The sequence below is a fragment of the Helianthus annuus genome, chromosome 13 (genome assembly GCF_002127325.2).
Source record: "Helianthus annuus cultivar XRQ/B chromosome 13, HanXRQr2.0-SUNRISE, whole genome shotgun sequence".
Lineage (NCBI taxonomy): Eukaryota > Viridiplantae > Streptophyta > Magnoliopsida > Asterales > Asteraceae > Helianthus > Helianthus annuus.
In genome coordinates, this window is record NC_035445.2 from 148,675,995 (window position 1) to 148,694,476 (window position 18,482).

General features: G+C 37.5%; 1 long non-coding RNA gene across 1 annotated transcript; it reads right to left on the reverse strand.

Moving 5' to 3' along the window:
* Positions 1-16,318: 16,318 nt before the first annotated feature.
* Positions 16,319-17,790, reverse strand: LOC118485485. The gene is made up of 3 exons (XR_004876274.1): positions 17,431-17,790; positions 17,192-17,297; positions 16,319-17,007 (listed from the first exon to the last, which is right to left on the reverse strand). It is a non-coding gene; the product is annotated as an uncharacterized LOC118485485 (long non-coding RNA).
* Between the last annotated feature and the right edge of the window lie 692 nt (positions 17,791-18,482).

The following is an 18,482-nucleotide window of genomic DNA, read 5'->3' on the forward strand; positions in this document are numbered from 1 at the left end:
TCTTACAAGGCTTTTCCTATAAAACTTTTTTCAAAACCTTTGTACAAAACGAGATTTTCTTGTGACACCAGCGTGACAATCGACTCAAGTCACCGCCGTGAAGCGAGAAAATTTCGTAAAAGGAGTTTAGTCATTTAAAGATCTTTTAGTAACCTAACAAACCTTTCTCATCGTGATGGTGTGAACAACGCTACAACTAGCGCCGCACCGTGAGAAGATTTTCATAATCAACTTTTTTCTAATTAATCGACTTTTCAAAAATTTTAAACGCTCTCTAATCACTCTTGGTGTGTGTCATCGTCTTTTGTCCTGCAAATCACCTTAGTCGCTGCTATCACCGGTTATCGCAACACTCTTGCTCGTTGAATCATAAACGATCGCTTGCTTATCTAGATGCTTATAATCGCTACTCTCATTTGCATCAACTCTTACAACCCGACTGGTGGATTAATTTCGGGATGAAATTTCCTAAAGCAGGGGAGACTGTAACAACCCGCACTTTTGTGCGTTGTTACTACTCGATATACTCGTTACGCCTAGCACCAGAGATTCGAATCATAATGTACCCACATCAGTTACATCGCTATTTTCGCATATTTTCACATATTCTATCACTATCACATCACGTTACACTTGCTGACAACCACGAAGATGTCAAGTGAGGACCAATTCTACCCTCCCTGATAGCCGTGATGTGTCGCAGTGCAACTCATTACTTAAAATACATCTAACGTTCACGATGACATTGAGAGAGGACCTATTCTACCCTCCTCGATGACCGTGAAGCGTCGAAAGGAAATCGAATATTCGAAATGAAACCCAGTTATTATATCGCAACTTTGGATAATTAAATATATAATATGAATACGTATATACGAACCTTTTGTGAGTAATTTTAATAAATAAATGAATAATGAATAAGTATATGAAAATGTGTGACCAAAACTATCGCAACGCGCAACACATGGATCGAAACGCCAAAACGCAGCTCGCTGAAAGACCACCGAACGGGTAGGCCATCCGGATGGCTGGGCCAGCCGATCGGATGGGCCAACCGATCGGACGGGCCAACCGATCGAACAGGCCATCCGATCCAGATCACCATTTCCTCTCCTCCTCCTCTTTGCCAATAAATACCCCATTATCACATCAAGCACACTTGCTGTGACTGTGGCTGTTCGACCAGACGTTCCAACCCCTTCATCTCTTGGTTTCTCGTGATTCTTGTAAGTTTCTAGCCTAAAACTTGTACTTCCAAGATCTACATTCAATTCTACACCTTTCTACCTTCTAAATCTCAACTTTTAACCGTGAAATCTCTGGATTTTGGGCATTCTAGGGTGATGTCACCATGGAGTTCTTATAAACTTCAAGAGTGATGTCATCCAATAAAGAACGCCTCGGACCTGAGTGTTTTCCGTGCGTTTTTACAGAAATCTCGTCTAAATCTACGTTTTCTAATCAAGGAGTTATGTAATTCCTATGGATTTGAGGTGTTTTAAAGATAATGTCATCATAAGTTCTCACGAACTTCAAAGTGTGACCTCATTTTTCCATAAACAGCTCGAATCTGGGTGTTTCGCATGTTTTTATAACAAATCTCACTTAAATCTATGTTATCTAACCAAAGTGTGTGTGTTTTCGGGTTAAACATGGGAAAACCATCAAGAACGGCCAGACCTGATGGAACGGGGTGGTTCCCGGCCGTTGGAACGGGTCGGATTTGATGGGATTTCAGTTGTTTAACACAAGGACACCCCATCTCAGTCAAATCACCTGTAATCCTTCCAAACCCATCAAATGTGACTTAATCAGGACGTTAGAACGAATTGTCGTCCGATTGGACTGCTGTCCGAACGAACAACAACACGTTCCAACCGTCCGATCGAACAACGTGTCAGCCGATCGGACAACATGTCAGCCGAACGGACAATATGTCAGCCGATCGGATAACATGTCAGCCGATCGAATGACACATCAGCCGATCGGATGACATGTCAGCCGATCGAATGACACATCAGCCGATCGGATGACATGTCAGCCGATCGAATGACATATCAGCCGATCGGATAACATGTCAACGGACCGGACGAGCCCTAAGGTATCAGTACCGAACGAACCAACCTACAAACCTTAGTCCTTTCTCCACCATTTAACACGCTACTCATTGCTTAACAATCTGTAACCAGGGCAACTCGGACGTGCTCTCAATCGAACCAAATCAAGTTGTGTTTGCCTATCAAATACGCATTGTGAGTATACTTGAACCCTTTTTGCTTATCGCACTTTTGGGTGTAACATACGTTCTATCAAAAATCACATCAAATGCTAAAAACTATTTATCACTTGCGAATGACATACGTGCATAGTTATACGTGATGCGAATTGCATATATGCTAGGACTTATACTCACGATGTCCCACCCCGACTAGTATAGTACAATTGCGCCCGACGGGGTCTAGTTATGCCATCGAATTATCGAGTATCGAGGATTTAGCTGGTAGTATCAGTTTTGTGAGTATATATGTCGTGTATCCCGTTTATGTATGTAGGAAATTCGCAACACTTTTCTATTATGCTATTACATATCAAGCCTGTATACTCGCCAATACTTTTGTATTGACATTATTTTAACGTATGTTGCAGGTTAGATCGCAGGCTATCTCAAATCAAGCTAGGAAGTCTAGAAACTCACCTAAAATTTAGGTTGTCGGATTTGTATTGTTCGAGAGGACAAGAGATCTGTGATAACATATGTGATTGTATTATTTGTTAGTATGGGATAACGAATGTAATAAATATTATCGCAATTTAGTTGTTATGGATTCTCTTGAGCAATCTGATTCGCCTAGTGCCGCGCCCCGATGATTCCGCCATCGGTTGGGGTGTGACATAGCCCAACTATACCCAACAAGTTTGGGCACGCCCGTTGTCCTAGAAGACTTATGCTTCCACTGGGATGCAGCTCATGGCATTCATCTTCCTAGTCATCGCGTGGCTCGAGTCATCGTTATAGCCGAGTCCTTGGTGAGAGCTTTTGAAAAACATTTTATAGAGAGTGGAATGGTTTATTAAGATACGAGTTTCACCCTTGACTTAATAACTTCGCTCCTAGCTGTGGTTGTGCTCTTCGAATAAATTCGGGAGTTCCACTAGATTTTGAAATGGAGACTTTCATTGAGTTATGGATGTCACTCCTAGCTCGACAAAAAGTTCTCGTGCTAGAAAAAATGTGCTAAGTGAGCGATCTTGTCGAGAGTTCTTGGTTCTCACGCCTGATCTCGACTGAACCACTCGGTTATGTTGTGCGAGTATTTTCGAAAACGTGTGTATTGTGTTAGCCTTAGGAAAGGCTAAGTAACATTCCAGCCTTAGGAAAGGCTCTTCGCTTGAAATTGTAGTATGCGGTGTTCACGCGAAGTAGTAGCTTTTAGCGAATTCGAACGAGAGTATCAAGTAGGCCCGTGCAATTCCTACTGGGTTCGCACGAGTCAGCCTGTTGGTACTTAGACTATAGGCTAGGTCGTTTCTAAGACGTTGACCCGGACTGGGTCAAGTCTTGCCTAATTCCCTATAGTTATGGCTCTGATACCAATCAGTCACACCCCAACCGATGGCGGAATCATCGGGGCAAGGCACTAGGCGAATCAAATTGCTCAAGAGAATCCATAAAAACTAAATTGCGACAGTATTTAATACGTTCATTATCCCATACTAATAAACAATACATTCACATAAGTTATCACAGATTTCTTGTCCTCTCGAACAATACAATCCGACAACATAGATTTTAGGTGAGTTTCTAGACTTCCTAGAAACTCTTTTTGATGTAGACTGCGACTAAACCTGCAACATACGTTAAAAAAACGTCAATACAAAAGTATTGGCGAGTATACAAGTTTTGATAGAGTAGCGTAAATAGTTAAAAGTGCTGCAAATTACCAAATACATAAACGAGATACTTAACATACATGCATACAAGACAGATACTACCAGCTAAGTCACTCGAGCTGTGATTGCGATTGCTATTCATCCTAACTAGACCTCGTCGGGTGCTATAGTACTATACTAGTTAAGGCGGGACCTCGCGAGTATAAGTCCTAACACACATGTAACTAGCATCACGTGTAAATATGCATAACAGTTATTCGCAAGTGATAAACAGTTTGATTGAATAATTCGTTTTGATTACTTTAATTGATAGGAACGTATGATACACCCAAAATGCGATAAAAAGGGGTCGAGTATACTCATACTAGGTGTTCAGCAAGTAAACACAACTTGGTTTGATTGAAGGGAGCGTGTCTGAGAATAGCCTGATTACAGATTGATAGCGTAAGCGATGAACGGTGCGTAAAACGGTGCAAGGTGTCAGTGGATCGGACGATAATCCGATCGGATGGCAATCCGATCGGAGGGCCAGTCGATCGGATGACAATCCGTTCGGATGGTCATCCGATTGGGTGACCATTCGATTGGTTTGTTACCTCGTTTGGGATGGATGTGTTTGTGTATGATGGCTTGTATTTTGAAGTTTTCGTTGTAGCATTTTGAAAACATAGAAGTATCTCTACCCCTCAGGTCGGTCGATCGGACGGTAGTCCGATCGGGAGGTAATCCGATTGGTAAGACACTTTAGTGAGAACAAGCTCACAGCAGTTTGTCACTCGATCGGATTGCAATCCGATCGGGTGACAATCCGTACTGAGCATGTTGAAAATTGTTTAAGAACCAAACGTCACACGATCGGACGGTCACTCGATCAGATGGCAATCCGATCGGGTGGTAATCCGTTTCAACGTTCAGATCCTTTGAATTGTTTGATTAATAGCTTAAGTATGGAACCAAGTGCAGCATGATCGGACGGCCGGTCGATCAGGTGGCAATCCGATAGGGTGGTAACCCGATCGGACGGCAATCCGTTCTGACGGTCTGATCGTCCTAACCCTTGTTTCTGTTTGAAGTGTTGTAGCTTGAATGAGACGTTTCGATATCTTGCTTGAACAACAGGACCCTTATCTCGTCCCAAGTGACCCGACGGAACAGGAATCACCCTAGTTCGAACAGTTCACGGTTCGAGTCGGTTGTTCATGTTCAAACCCGAAATCAACATCTCTTCCAGATAGAATTCAGATTTGGAACTAATGCATCTCTAAGAATGAGTAGAAGATCAGATCAAGCTCCGATTCCATCGGGTTTGAGTGCATTGAGTGTAAAAGAGTTGAAAGAAAGTTGGAAAACCATCTTTCAATCCTTTTCACCATGAATATGTTCTGATCTACGAAAGATTTTTGTTTATTTATGTGGAAATCATTCTGATCTAAGTTGTTCTTGGTGGATTGAAGCCAGAACATGAAGTTTATAAGAACACCATGATGACATCATCCTAGAACACCTTGAATCTTAGTGATTTCATAGTTAAAAGTTAAGATTCAAAAGATAGAAAGGTGGAGGAGTGCGTGTAGGTCAAGAAAGTACAAGATTTAAGTTGAGAACTTACAAGAATCGCGAGAGATCAAGAGAAAATAGCCCCAAAGCGTGCTGGTCGAGTGAGAGCTGTCACATCACTTGAACGGTGATGTAAGAAGGGCTATTTATAGGTGAAGAGGAGGAAAGGTGGTGAAGTGCAATGGATCGGGTGGCAATCCGATCGGTTGGCCACTCGATCGATTAGCCACTCGATCGGTGGTCTCCGGCGAATTGCGATTCGATGTTTCGTTTTGCTCATCAAGCTTTGCGATAGTTTGGTTACAAATTTTCATACCCACATTCATATATTTATTATAATTGTTCACAAAGGGTCGTATAAATATCCACATTTCAAGTCTGTGTTGCAATAATTGAGTTGCGCGTTTTGAATATGCGTTGCGTTCCGACGCATCACGGCTACTGAGGAGGGTAGAATAGGTCCTCACTCAACGTCATCGTGATTGTTAGTACGTGCGATGTGATGTGTTATAGCGATAAAGTATTCGTAATATGCGAAAATACTGCGAAGTAGCGATGTATGCGATATAGCTACATTATGATCCGAATCTCTGGTGCGAGGCGTAACGAGTATAACGAGTAGTAACAACGCACGAACATGCGGGTTGTTACAATAAAATAGGCTAAACAAAACTAAAACACACATAGAGTGTGTTTGAGAATGTTCTGTGCGAACCCAAGAGGTTCCGCAGGAGCCAAAACCCTAATCTCATCAAAAATCATCAAATTGAAGGCTTAAACGAAGATCAAATTCACAATTGAATGTGAATTAATGATCACCCAAGCTAGGGGATCATAAGGTATGTCAAATTTTGATGATTTGTGAAGTTGTGAAAATGGAATAATCATCATAATCGTGAATTATGAATGAATTATTGAAGCTATGACTTAATTAGTGATGTATTTTAGCTTAGGAACAAAACCCTAAGTGAAAATTATACATATGATGCTATATATTGAATGATTTGATGATTTACCACACTAGGATAAGTGGGTATTAATCACATGATGAATTTGATGATATAATTGTGATTAGAATCATCATACATGATAGTAATCAGGAAATACTTGAACGAATTGTGTGTTTGAGTATATAATCATACTTACTACGATATAGGTTTAGTGTGATATGTCAAAATTTGATGATATGTTCATGATTAATGATGTTTAATATCATCAAGTATTAATTTGGTAACTTATGGTTACAAGAACTTGTTAAATAAGTGATTAAAACGGTAACATATGAATGATGCTTACCGGATAATTGGTTAAGTAATTAAATGAGTAGTTAAGCTACTTCGTATAATTAATTAGGTCAATAGGCAGTTGAGTTTTAAAAGTCAAACTGACCAACGATATGATCGAATGATAAATTCGACATAAGAATCAAAGGATGGAATAGTCGTGAATGATTATGACTAATCTAACCATCTTACAATTTACAATGATAGTTTGACGCTTGACAAGCTAGGTGAAAGCTTGGGAAGGAAGCGGGGTCAAACGAAGCAAGAATGACGGAAAAGCATAATATGGATGCTAGGTAAGTAAAGCTTACATTCTATTTATTTAATACCTATTGATTTTATAGGTTCTGAATAATAATAAGCCTTGTTTGAATTCTGATGTTCCGACACGACTTGTGCGGTTCGGAACAAAAGACAACAAAGACGAACCATGTTTAATGGTTAAAAAGAGCTAATACGGTTATTTAGTCGTGAAAGGACTAATAAATAACGAGTTTTGAATAATTACCTTATAAGGTAAACTAATACCAATAATAAAGGTAAAACAGTAATTCGATCACTCGTTGACAATTACCGTTGTGAAAGACACTTTATAGCGTAAGTTATAAGGGGTCAAAAGAGTCAATAAATGATTTATAAGGAAAATGACTGTACGGTGTAAACCGGAGCGAGTCATGTAGACGAGATAGTAATAAACTTTATCTCGCCAATAAATTCGGTCACTTAGACTAAACGGGTCAAAAGGTGAAAATATCACCCTTTGACAATAACGACTAATGGTTTGTCAAGTTGTATGATTATAGGAATAAATATCGAATGGATATTTACACCGCTATTACTTAGCGGCTATTAAGGCGTGGTGTCTTAACGGGTCAATATATTGATTCGAGCCAGGTATGTATAATAGGTTAATTCGTCATTTAGAACTTGAGGTTCAATGAAGGCTAAACAAGATAAAATGGACAATTGGTTATCTTTTAGGTAAGTCGAATGATTTAAATTATAGTCATTGTGTTTTGAAAACATAATGATTATTTAAACAAGATCCTAGTTTAAAAGGTGGGAGTTTGGTCAATTTTGGTATTAAAAGTCTTTTATCGCAAAGAAGGACTAAAATTGACCAAAACGCCCTTTTATGCTAAATCGAGCAAACGATCCTTAAAGGTTGTTTTGAAATGAATTTTATGATTAGCTAAATACTTAGAATTAGTAATTTAGTATAAAAAGTGAAAGGTGTAAATCTATGGTCAAATGACTCTATATGAGTCATTGCCGTAAAATGATAATCCGAGGGGTAAAACTCGGAATACATAAAGCACCACATTAAATCCGCCACAAATATAGTTGTGGAGGAAGATTAATTGATAAGAAATGTGGTAATAAAATGCTAGAAACGAATGAAAGCGATTCATGTATAAAATATGCTTAAAATCCCTTATAGAGTCAAAATAAGCATTTAAGTAAAAACGGGTTTAAGAATGTATATAAACCCGGGATTTGAATATAGTACGATAGATAACATTGACTTTATAAAGTTTATGAGAAATTGAGATCAAACAAACATGTTTGTTTGATTAATACACGAACGAGTCAAAAGTTCAAAATTACATTTTAAGCCGAAGGCTTAAAAGTCTAAAATTTTGTTAATTAGGATGTCGGATGTTAACTCCATATGATGGTGAATTAAATTACGGTCACGTAGGAAGAAACGTGACGCGAAACGGATCAAAAACGAGAAAGTTATGTCCGTTTTCGTGTTAAATATATATCTGGGTTATCAGTTGTGATAACCCAGACAAGTTATTTGGTAATCTAGGTTATAAATTGCCATAAACCAGACAAGTTATTTGGTAATCTGGGTTATCAGTTGCCATAACCCAGACAAGTTATTTGGTTATCTGGGTTATCAGTAGCCATAACCCAGACAAGTTATCTACTCATCTGGGTTATAAGTTGCCATAACCCATACGAGTTACCTGGTCATCGTATTGAGCTTTCGGGCTTAGCTAGATTAGTTATGGATTTCATATAACTAACGTCTATCATGATTTATGATATGTAGGTAATAATTGGAGTATCAGATGTCGATCAAGCTCAACGAAGAACCGAACACGATCAAGATTCAAGCTTCCGCGAAAAGTTTCGTCGTCCCATTTTAAACGGCAAATGAAATTACAAAATGTTGAAATGTTTTATTTAGTAAAATGTTTTAACAAACTCGAAATTTTTAAGTGTATGTTTAATCTTAAATACACTATTATAATCGAAATTTATTTGATAATTGTATAAAATGGACTAAGGGTCTTACAATGCTTTACTTGCAACACACGATCCGCGTGGTTACAAATCCGCGGCCAAGCATTCTAAATGGGTTAAGGCTATGGAAGAGGAAATTCAGGCGTTACATTCCCACAACAGATGGACACTTGTTCCACGTCCTTCAGATGCTAATATTGTCGGTTCTAAGTGAATTTTAAGAACCAAATTCAAAGCTGGTGGCTCCATTGATAGGTATAAGGCTCGACTGGTCGCGCAAGGTTTTACACAAGTTCCTGGACTTGATTTTTCTCATACATTCAGTCCAGTCATCAAAGCTTCTACGGTTTAGGTTGTACTTGCTCTTGCCACTATTTATGGATGGCAGTTACGTCAGCTGGATGTTCGAAATGCTTTTCTCAATGGTAATCTCACTGAGACCGTCTACATGGAGCAACCTATGGGTTTTGTTGATTCTCGGTATCCTAATCATGTATGTCGGTTACAGAAGGCTCTCTATGGACTCAAGCAGGCACCGCGTGCCTGGTTTAAGCGTCTCAGCAGTTTCTTACTTGCAAATGGGTTTCTTGCAGTCAGGCTGACACATCATTATTTGTCTTCAAACGAGGGACCGTTATTATATATCTTCTGGTTTACGCTGATGACATAATCATCACCGACAATGAGATCTCCTATATCCAATCGTTTGTCAGTCGCTTGCATAAAGAATTCTCGGTTAAAGATTTGGGCTCTCTTGGTTACTTCTTGGGACTTGAAGTCACTCACTCTGACACATGTATTTTTCTTAGTCAGGCGAAATATGCCCATGATATTTTGGCTCAGGCTGGTCTTCTGGATGCAAAACCAGTTGCCACCCCACTCGCTTCTACTGATGTCTTTCTTAGCAAAGGAAATGCCTTTCATGATCCCACTCTTTACCGGTTGTTAGTTGGGGCTCTACAATATCTTACCATCACTCGCCCTGATCTCTCCTATGCTGTTAATCAGGCCAGTCAACACTTGTAATCTCTTACGCAGTCTCATTTTCAGTCTGTCAAACGGATCTTACGTCACGTTAAAGGCACCATTCATTTTGGTCTACATTTTTCCAAGCGTGTCACCACTATGCTTCTTGGCTACTCTGATGCTGACTGGGCTCGCTGCATTGAGACACGACGCTCCACTTATAGTTGCTCGATTTATTTGGGCAACAATCTTGTGTCGTGGAGTGCTAAGAAACAACCTACGGTATCTCGTTCTAGCTGTGAATCTGAATATTGGGCCATGGCTAATACTGCGGCTGAGATCATTTGGCTCACTCACTTACTTCGCGACCTTCATGCGCTTCCCTCTATTCGTCCGACCCTGCTTTGTGACAACAAAAGTGCCATCTTACTCAGTCAGAATCCTGTGTCTCACAAACGCGCCAAACATATAGATATTGATTTTCACTTTATGCGTGAAATGGTATCTTCTAGTCGTCTTCACACAAAGTTTGTTCTATCCAATCTCCAGGTTGCGGACATCTTCACAAAGAGCCTTCCTGGTCCGCTATTTGAGAAGTTTCGCGGCATGCGGCATGCTTCGTGTTGGTCCCCCACCTGTTCGATTGAGGGGGGGTGTAATAGCGTAGCATAACTTACGGATACTCCAAATCTAGTAGTATTATTGTATTGATTTTGTATATTTACTTTCCTAGTATAGGTCCTGTCGCAACCCCCGACCCCTGCCTCGAGAGGCGGGCGGCCGCGGCCTACGTAGAGATGGTGCTATCGGTGTTTATCTTTATTTGACAGCGGAAATTTCATCAGGACCGTAGTTAGGAAATATTTTATCAGAGTAAAACACCATATTTTATAATAATAAATATATTGGGATAAAACCTGAGTTTTTATTACAAACAAGGTTATAGGGATAAACCCTATTTTATTGAAATAAAACATCTTCTTTATTTAGGTAACTTTTATAGCCACTTTTCCAAGCCTTCAGTGCGGTCCAGCTGGCTTCTATTTGGCTTTCACATTTTATTACCTGAAACGCGTTTAAAAATATTTTGTTAGTGGGAAATACTGGTGAGTGAATCCCAATTTAGTCAAGAAAAGTTTTATCATTTCACAGTATTGAGAGCGATTACAATGTTTATATCTACACAATTACTTATTCAGTACTGTCAATCCTGACTAGTGGGTCATATTACACATTGGCTATCTCGTTGTCCAATGGTAACGTGTTCCACATTTTTTATATAAAACCCCAATATACCGGCAGTAATTGAAGAATTACAAAGACTCAATCACTGCTAATCACATTGTAAAATATTTAAGGTTTTGTAAAAACAATTTGCAAAAAGGTTCACAAAAAGGAGATTACTCACATTGCTATCTTAGGTAATTTCCGGTGGCTTCCTGGCTATAATCTATAAATTTTAAATAATGCACACGCGTTAGTATAATAACCCAAATTTACATTAGTTATACCCTCCCTGAGACAGAACTCCAACGACTACGTCGGGCAGAGCCTCAACAGCCATTGCGGAGTGCTAGATCAATCGGGCAGCGTATCTAATACGTAACTGGGGGTTAAAATACTTACAACGAGGCAGAGTTTCGCTATTTAGGGGGTATAATGCCCGCTATTAATTCTAATATTCATATTTTGAGAGAGAGATCGAAGTTTTGAACGAATTCTCAACTGAATCCGATCTCCTCTATTTATAGTGCCTGATCGGCACTCTGTCGCGCCTCGCGAAAGATGGGAAGGAGGCTTACGCGGCCCGTGAGAGACCACGTGTCTCGCATAGGGCTGCTGAGTTGACCTAGTAGCTTCGACAGGCGCCTATCGTGGGCCGCCAGGGACCTTGAAAAATTGTTTTTATTTATTTTTTATAAAAATAAAGGTATTTAGGGCCATTTTTCGTATACGGGGTGTATTTTAGGACGTATAGGGAAATTCTAACATTTTTAAAGTGTCGGAAATAATTTTGGAGGGTTGTTATAGGTCCCCTTGTATTCCTATATATTGTATCCTTATTGTGAATATACACAAGAGATTGAGTCCTTACAGTAACGATTGTATTTTCTCTCAAGTCATTCTAACTCACTTTTCGTGTTTGTATATTCTATTAACTTGAAGGGTATTTTAGTCTTTTCAACATTGATACAATGCGTTAACAAAGAATATACGAACCTTAAAGTAAAAGTAAATAAAAAGTAAAATAAATAAAAAGGAAATATTGTTAATCTAATAAAAAACAAATATTTAATAATAAGTAAATAAATAATTCTCTTTATACTATCTATATACCTTTTAACCACTCTTTACTCTTTCTTTAGAAACCAGGCCTCATCTTTTTACTATACATACACTCTCTATGTAGCCATGACCCTGTTACTGTCGGAAAAACTCCTTTACCACCACCACCACCGATCACTGCCACCCCTCTATAACCGTCAACCCCCCTTCTCCTTAAGGCTGTAAACGAGTCGAGCCGAGCCAGACCCAACTCAAGCTTGGCTCAAATTCATATCAAGCTAGCTAGACTCAAGCTCGAATTTTAAATTAAGCTGAAATTTGAGGCTTAAGCTTGACTTGATAAAAATTCAAGCTAGCTTGGCTCGGCTCGATCTAGCTCGAACTAAGGAAGAACCATAAAAATTTACTATTTAAAAATCACTTAAAGATGAAACTCTTCATAGACTAAAGACTATAATTGCAATGTAATCTAACTAAATGACTAAATATATAAGTTACATTGGTCACAGGACCCATATATGCAAGTATAAATAATTAATTGTGTAAATTGTCTTTGCGTTCTTTTGTAAGGGAGACAATCCTTTAGCTTTAATCTATTAGGTGATATGGGGCAAAAAAATGAAAGATGTGAAGGTTTTGATTTTCTTCTAGGCCTCTTCTAACTTACAATGAATCATTTACTAGCTTCACACAATAGTTTTTGGAAATATCAACTCAAGCCAGCATTTGTCACCTTCGATTTTGAAAATATTACTCTAGTCTCATGGTTTATTTTCATTAAATCATACTCAAGTCAAACAATTTGTTACTATACTTATAGATAAAATATATGGTAAACATAATTCGAGTTGGCTCACGAGTTGAGCTCACGAGCCGAGCCAGGCCTAGCTCAAGTTCGGCTCATTTACAAATCTAGCCGAGCCGACTCATTTACAACAGACCAATTTCGAGTCGAGCTTTTTTCGAGCGAGTTTTGAGCGAGCTACGAGTCGTGAGCTTTTTGAACACCCCAACTTCTCCCTGACAACACACCCCACCCCCTGAAATCCTGCCACCAAAAGTCTTGGAACATCTGATTGCACCCTCCGACTAGCTAATGTGTTGACTGAGAAACAATAGCCATTGTCGTTTCCCTAGAACAATACAATCTCCTATGTCTGGTTCTTCACGGGTGCAACCCGCTAATCAAAATTTCAAGAGCTCCCAATTTTGTGGTTATCCCATGGAAAAATAGAGCAGTTGGTGGTTTTGTTGTTATGGTTGAGAGCCCATGAGAGGAAGGAGTGGTGCAGTGGTTGTGTACTGAAATGAAGATCATCTCCTTTGCATTCATTTCTCTGACACGTGTGGTCCCCGATGAGGGAGAGAGTCCCTGACGTACTTAGATAGTAACAAATAAATATCAAACAATGCACATACCAGCTTTACGGTAAAAAAAAACCTAAAATGACTAACTACACATGTAATGGGCAGGCATACCTATCATTTTTTTTTTTGAAACGAAAACTTCATTGAAAAACGGCCAACCCAAACAAAAAACAATGGGCGACCCAACCGACTACAAAACCTTACACAAATTTACACCAATTATCATTGTATAATTTAGGTAAGTTACTGAGTATCAATCTTAAGATACGATAGCTTTTAATACTAAACTCTTAATTAATATCTAACCGATGTATTAATGAGCGTTAAGAAAATAAATGCATGAAAAGTTGGTTTTAAATTTAAGTATGTAAAAGATAACCAATTAGGATCGGAATCCTTCTAGTCATTTGAAAAGCTTGTTAGACCATGCCTAGTTGTTTGGTTGAATAATGCCCCACCCTTGGGCGTTGTCCGCCACGTGTCGTCTTAGTCAGCAAAGGGGCGTTTTTCTAAAATGGGTGTAGTGAGGATATAGGCATTATGTTAAAAGGTGTGTAAAGAATTAAAAAAAAAATAAAAAAAAACATGAAAAAACTTGATTGGCCAAAGAAGGAGGGATTAGATGTGATTGGTCAATGGAATGCCCCATATGGCGTGGAATATTACACGCTCCTTGCATTATTTTCAAAAAAATGACCATGGGAGCCGAGAATGGGCTTGTTTGACATTGAAAACGGCCAGATCACAACGACTACGGGTAGTCTTAGATTATATATTTATGAATTTGCAAGAAATAACTACAAATATGGGGTTTTAACTACTAAAATCTATGTGTTCTTTCAGACATATCACATATCCCAACACTGAAGTTTTGCTTGTCCCTAAGCGATCATTTTATAAAACTTCAGTGTCATTTACATAACACTAGTCTAAGTTCCCGTGTGTTACACGGGTGGCTAATAAGAAAAATAACTACTTTAACATGTTGACGTAAATATTTTAATTATATATACGTTGAAATATTAACGGAAATGAGAGAGAGTACACCAAATAATTAAAATGCATGAATACAACCATAAATTACAACTCATTGAAGATCTCTGTATAAACAACATTATTATTTTTATTCGTAGGTTCGTCGTCGTTGTCAAGTATTAGTAGCTTGACTCAATCTCGTGTATTAACCTTTGATAAAGCTACATACAACTGACCATGTGTGAAAACGGGTTGTCTCAAGTACAAACCACCTTTTGATAGCGACTGGCCCTGGCTTTTGTTGATCGTCATCGTGAAACATACGGCTATTAGAAATTGGCTCATTTGAAACGCGTAAGGAATCTTTCTATCCAAAGGAATTATTTTAATTCTAGGTATGAATGTGCGAGTACCAATATTTCAACCCAAGATTATCTTTGCTTCAATTACACGACTGTACAATTTTGTAACATGCAACCTTGTACCGTTGCACAAATCCTTTTGTTGGTCTATATTTCGTAATAGCATTAATAAAACTAAGTTTAAAAAAATCTCAAAAATTCAACAACAAATATATAAGTAAACATATGGTATTTCAAGGTTTCAGGAAGAAGCCACTTATCTTTAACCATAGGACAACTTTTTGACTAAACATCCTTGTTGATTCTTTGACCTATTAAATCAAACCAAGTTCATAGTAGGAATTAGCAAAAGCTATCAACCCGGTTCGAAACCGGTAGCGGTACCGAATTTCCCGATAGTTTACTCCCTAGCAAAGTACGTAGGTGGGCAATCATATTAAGCAACTTTAATCAACATGTGAATTATGATTCATCCCAAGTTCAATAGTTTTCGCACAGGCATTTCATCGAGCACCTTCTATGCATAAATTAAACAAAATGAAACAATGGGATATGTGTCTCAATCCAGCCCCACACTCATAAAGATCAATAAACAAAACTGGGAAAAAATAAGCAATACCAGAGCAGAAACAGTAGTAGCAAACTTGTGTTCACCTGTTGTACCTTGATTCTTGTTCTTTGAAAATGATGACCTGAACCAAATATAGATGACGACCGCAAAACCACCTTAAATCGCATGTTATAAGCCTTGATTCAACAATCAGGTAACCCTTGTATGCTTCGAGCAACCTACGATCCTTATTAGTTAGTTTGTCCAAACAACCTAAACAAACACCCTTGAATTACACCTGGAAAAAGACCACATACAGTAACTGACCATCTAATGTGCTTAATTTTGGGTTAATCTTGAATCCCCAAAACCCAAAAAATAAATGTGAAAAATAATAATATCAGTTGTTTGCTAAAAAACCCTAATAGTTTAAAATCTACAATCTTTAGGAATAAAATAACAACATAACATGATGGAATGGAAAGACAACGATATGCCTCAATGTTGAATCAATAGCTTAATTCAAGAACATAATTTGTGATGTGTAAAAAACATTATTTTAGGGAGCAATAGACGCAGTAGAAAAAAATCCTTGATGGCATCATTAATTAAACCATCTTTTCTCTGATGAACAAAAAACAAAATGAAAATATAAAAATAATTCATTTGGATTGAACTTAAAACATATGAAACCCTACTTTATTTTACAATGAACAGAAAACAAACTAAAAAACCTAAAAATTACCCATTTCATTTGGCGTAAAACCCTAACTTTTTCTCTGATTTAAAACAAATAAAAAAGGCTCCTTTTTTTCCCAGAGAAATGCATAAACTAAAGATGATTATGAAAAGCTGGCACCTTCTTGAGTTGTTCTTCCATCTCATGGAAAATAGAATATTGCCAACATATGACTCTTGACAACAACTGACAACGGTTAGAATGGCAAATAAACACTAAGCGCCGTTACGAAGTCATTTACTTGTATTTTTAGGTGGTTAACTAACCTGAAGTTGATTAAAGGACAGATATAATTTGAACAAACATATAGTAGTTAAAAGGTTCTCGGATAGCCTGATGATATGGTGAGAATTAAAACGGTTCCTGCAAGATCAATTACAACATTCAGAGAAAAAAATTGACATTATTTTCAGTCAACCCTCATCAGAACTACACTCAAAATTCTCATATTCCCTAATACAATCAAATCGCTTTTCAAACTTGCAACCATTCTAAGCTAGCTTTACCATAACATACCTTTAATAGTCAATTTCAGAAAATCTTTAAGAACAACAACAAACATATAACTAACCTGGGATTCTTCAAGGAGTAAAAAAATTTCAAAATTGTCAATTCGCTTCTTCAAATTTTGGTGATGATAAGCAATTTCGTAACAAAATTCAAAAATTAAAATCAATATTACCTTCAAGCGTTGAAGTTGAAGGTTATGCACACCAAATTATAAGATACTGATGTCAGATTTGTATCAGTGATGATCTTTTTGTTCATTCCACCCTAAATTGGTAAACATATAAATGATTAAGATCGTATATTCAAAATAAATGATACAACAATTGTTTCATGGATGCCAAACATCTAGATCAAACTAATTCAATTGTATCACTCCTTTATCTTTTAATTTAAAGACATAATCATCTTCTGAACACATAAAAAGCATACCATACAAATTGAAAATAACCTGAGGAATCTGCTAAGGTAAAATCATCACCATTTTCATTCAATTCTTTGAGTGCAACAGGTACATTAGACGACACTTTTCCACTATTTGCATCTTCTTTCAACATCTATGTTATACATATCAAAATCATCCAATAAATAACCCTAATTTTATTAAGATATACAGAACCCACAAATCAAAATTAGTAAAACTCATTATCCAATCGAATTCAAACCCAATTTAAAAAAATCAAATCGAACCTGTAAAATATTAGATGGCGTAGGGAATGATTGAGACGAAGATTCAAGTACCACAAAACCACTGCTGTCGCGACTCCTCCACCATCAACATTAGACCACCACTGTCGCCGCCTGGTTTCACTGCCTCTATCATGGTTGATGTTTCAATTAGGGTTTTGATAGGTATGAGAAACTACAATTTTGATTGAATACGGCTGTGAATTAGGGTTTTCATAGGTATGGAAGAAACTGAAAGGAGTTTAATCGGAGAGAGAGAGCGTGTGAAGGTAATAAAGGGAAAAGAAATGGAAACATATTCATAATTTTTTTAGAAGATTTTGAAGTGATTGATGATTAATTGGAGTTTCCATATGAAGAACACAGTTGTTTCACAAATGAATGAAGGAAAATGGAGGAAAACCTTTTGCCGCTCACAAAAAGTGAATAAGAATAGATGAAATCCATTTTGCCGCTCAAACACACAATTATCTAGCTAAAGACCTATGCCACATCATGGTCAATTGGTCAAAGTTATTTTGCTTTAGTATAATAGATAGATTCATCCATTTAGACAGTGGCGGAGCTAGAAATTTTTTCTTATGGTGTCATTTTTTTTATAGATACCTCGGTTTATAGTAACCCGGAGTCAAACTTTTTGGATCGGTTCGGATCTAATCGGGTAAAATCACATAATAAAAACAAATATCATAGTAAAAGTACAATGTTATTGAATAAAAACACATAATAAAATAACAAAATCATTTGAAAAAAAATGTATTTAATAGTTGTTTTGTACGCATTTTCAAGTTTTGAAAACGATTCATAATGTTTTCAATGGCAACTTGCAAAAAAAAAGATCTTTTTCAAGTTAAACAATTGAAACAAAACCAATTAGACACGGGGCTATAATGCTGGATTAGAAGAAATAAAAATTAAGCATGGACTTTTAATGATTTAAAGTATACTAATTAAATTCAAGTAACTGGGCTTAATTTTTGAAATATAAATTTGTTTATTATGTAATTCTTTTAGAAGAAAACAAAACAATGGTGTCGTTTTTTAAAAAAACAATG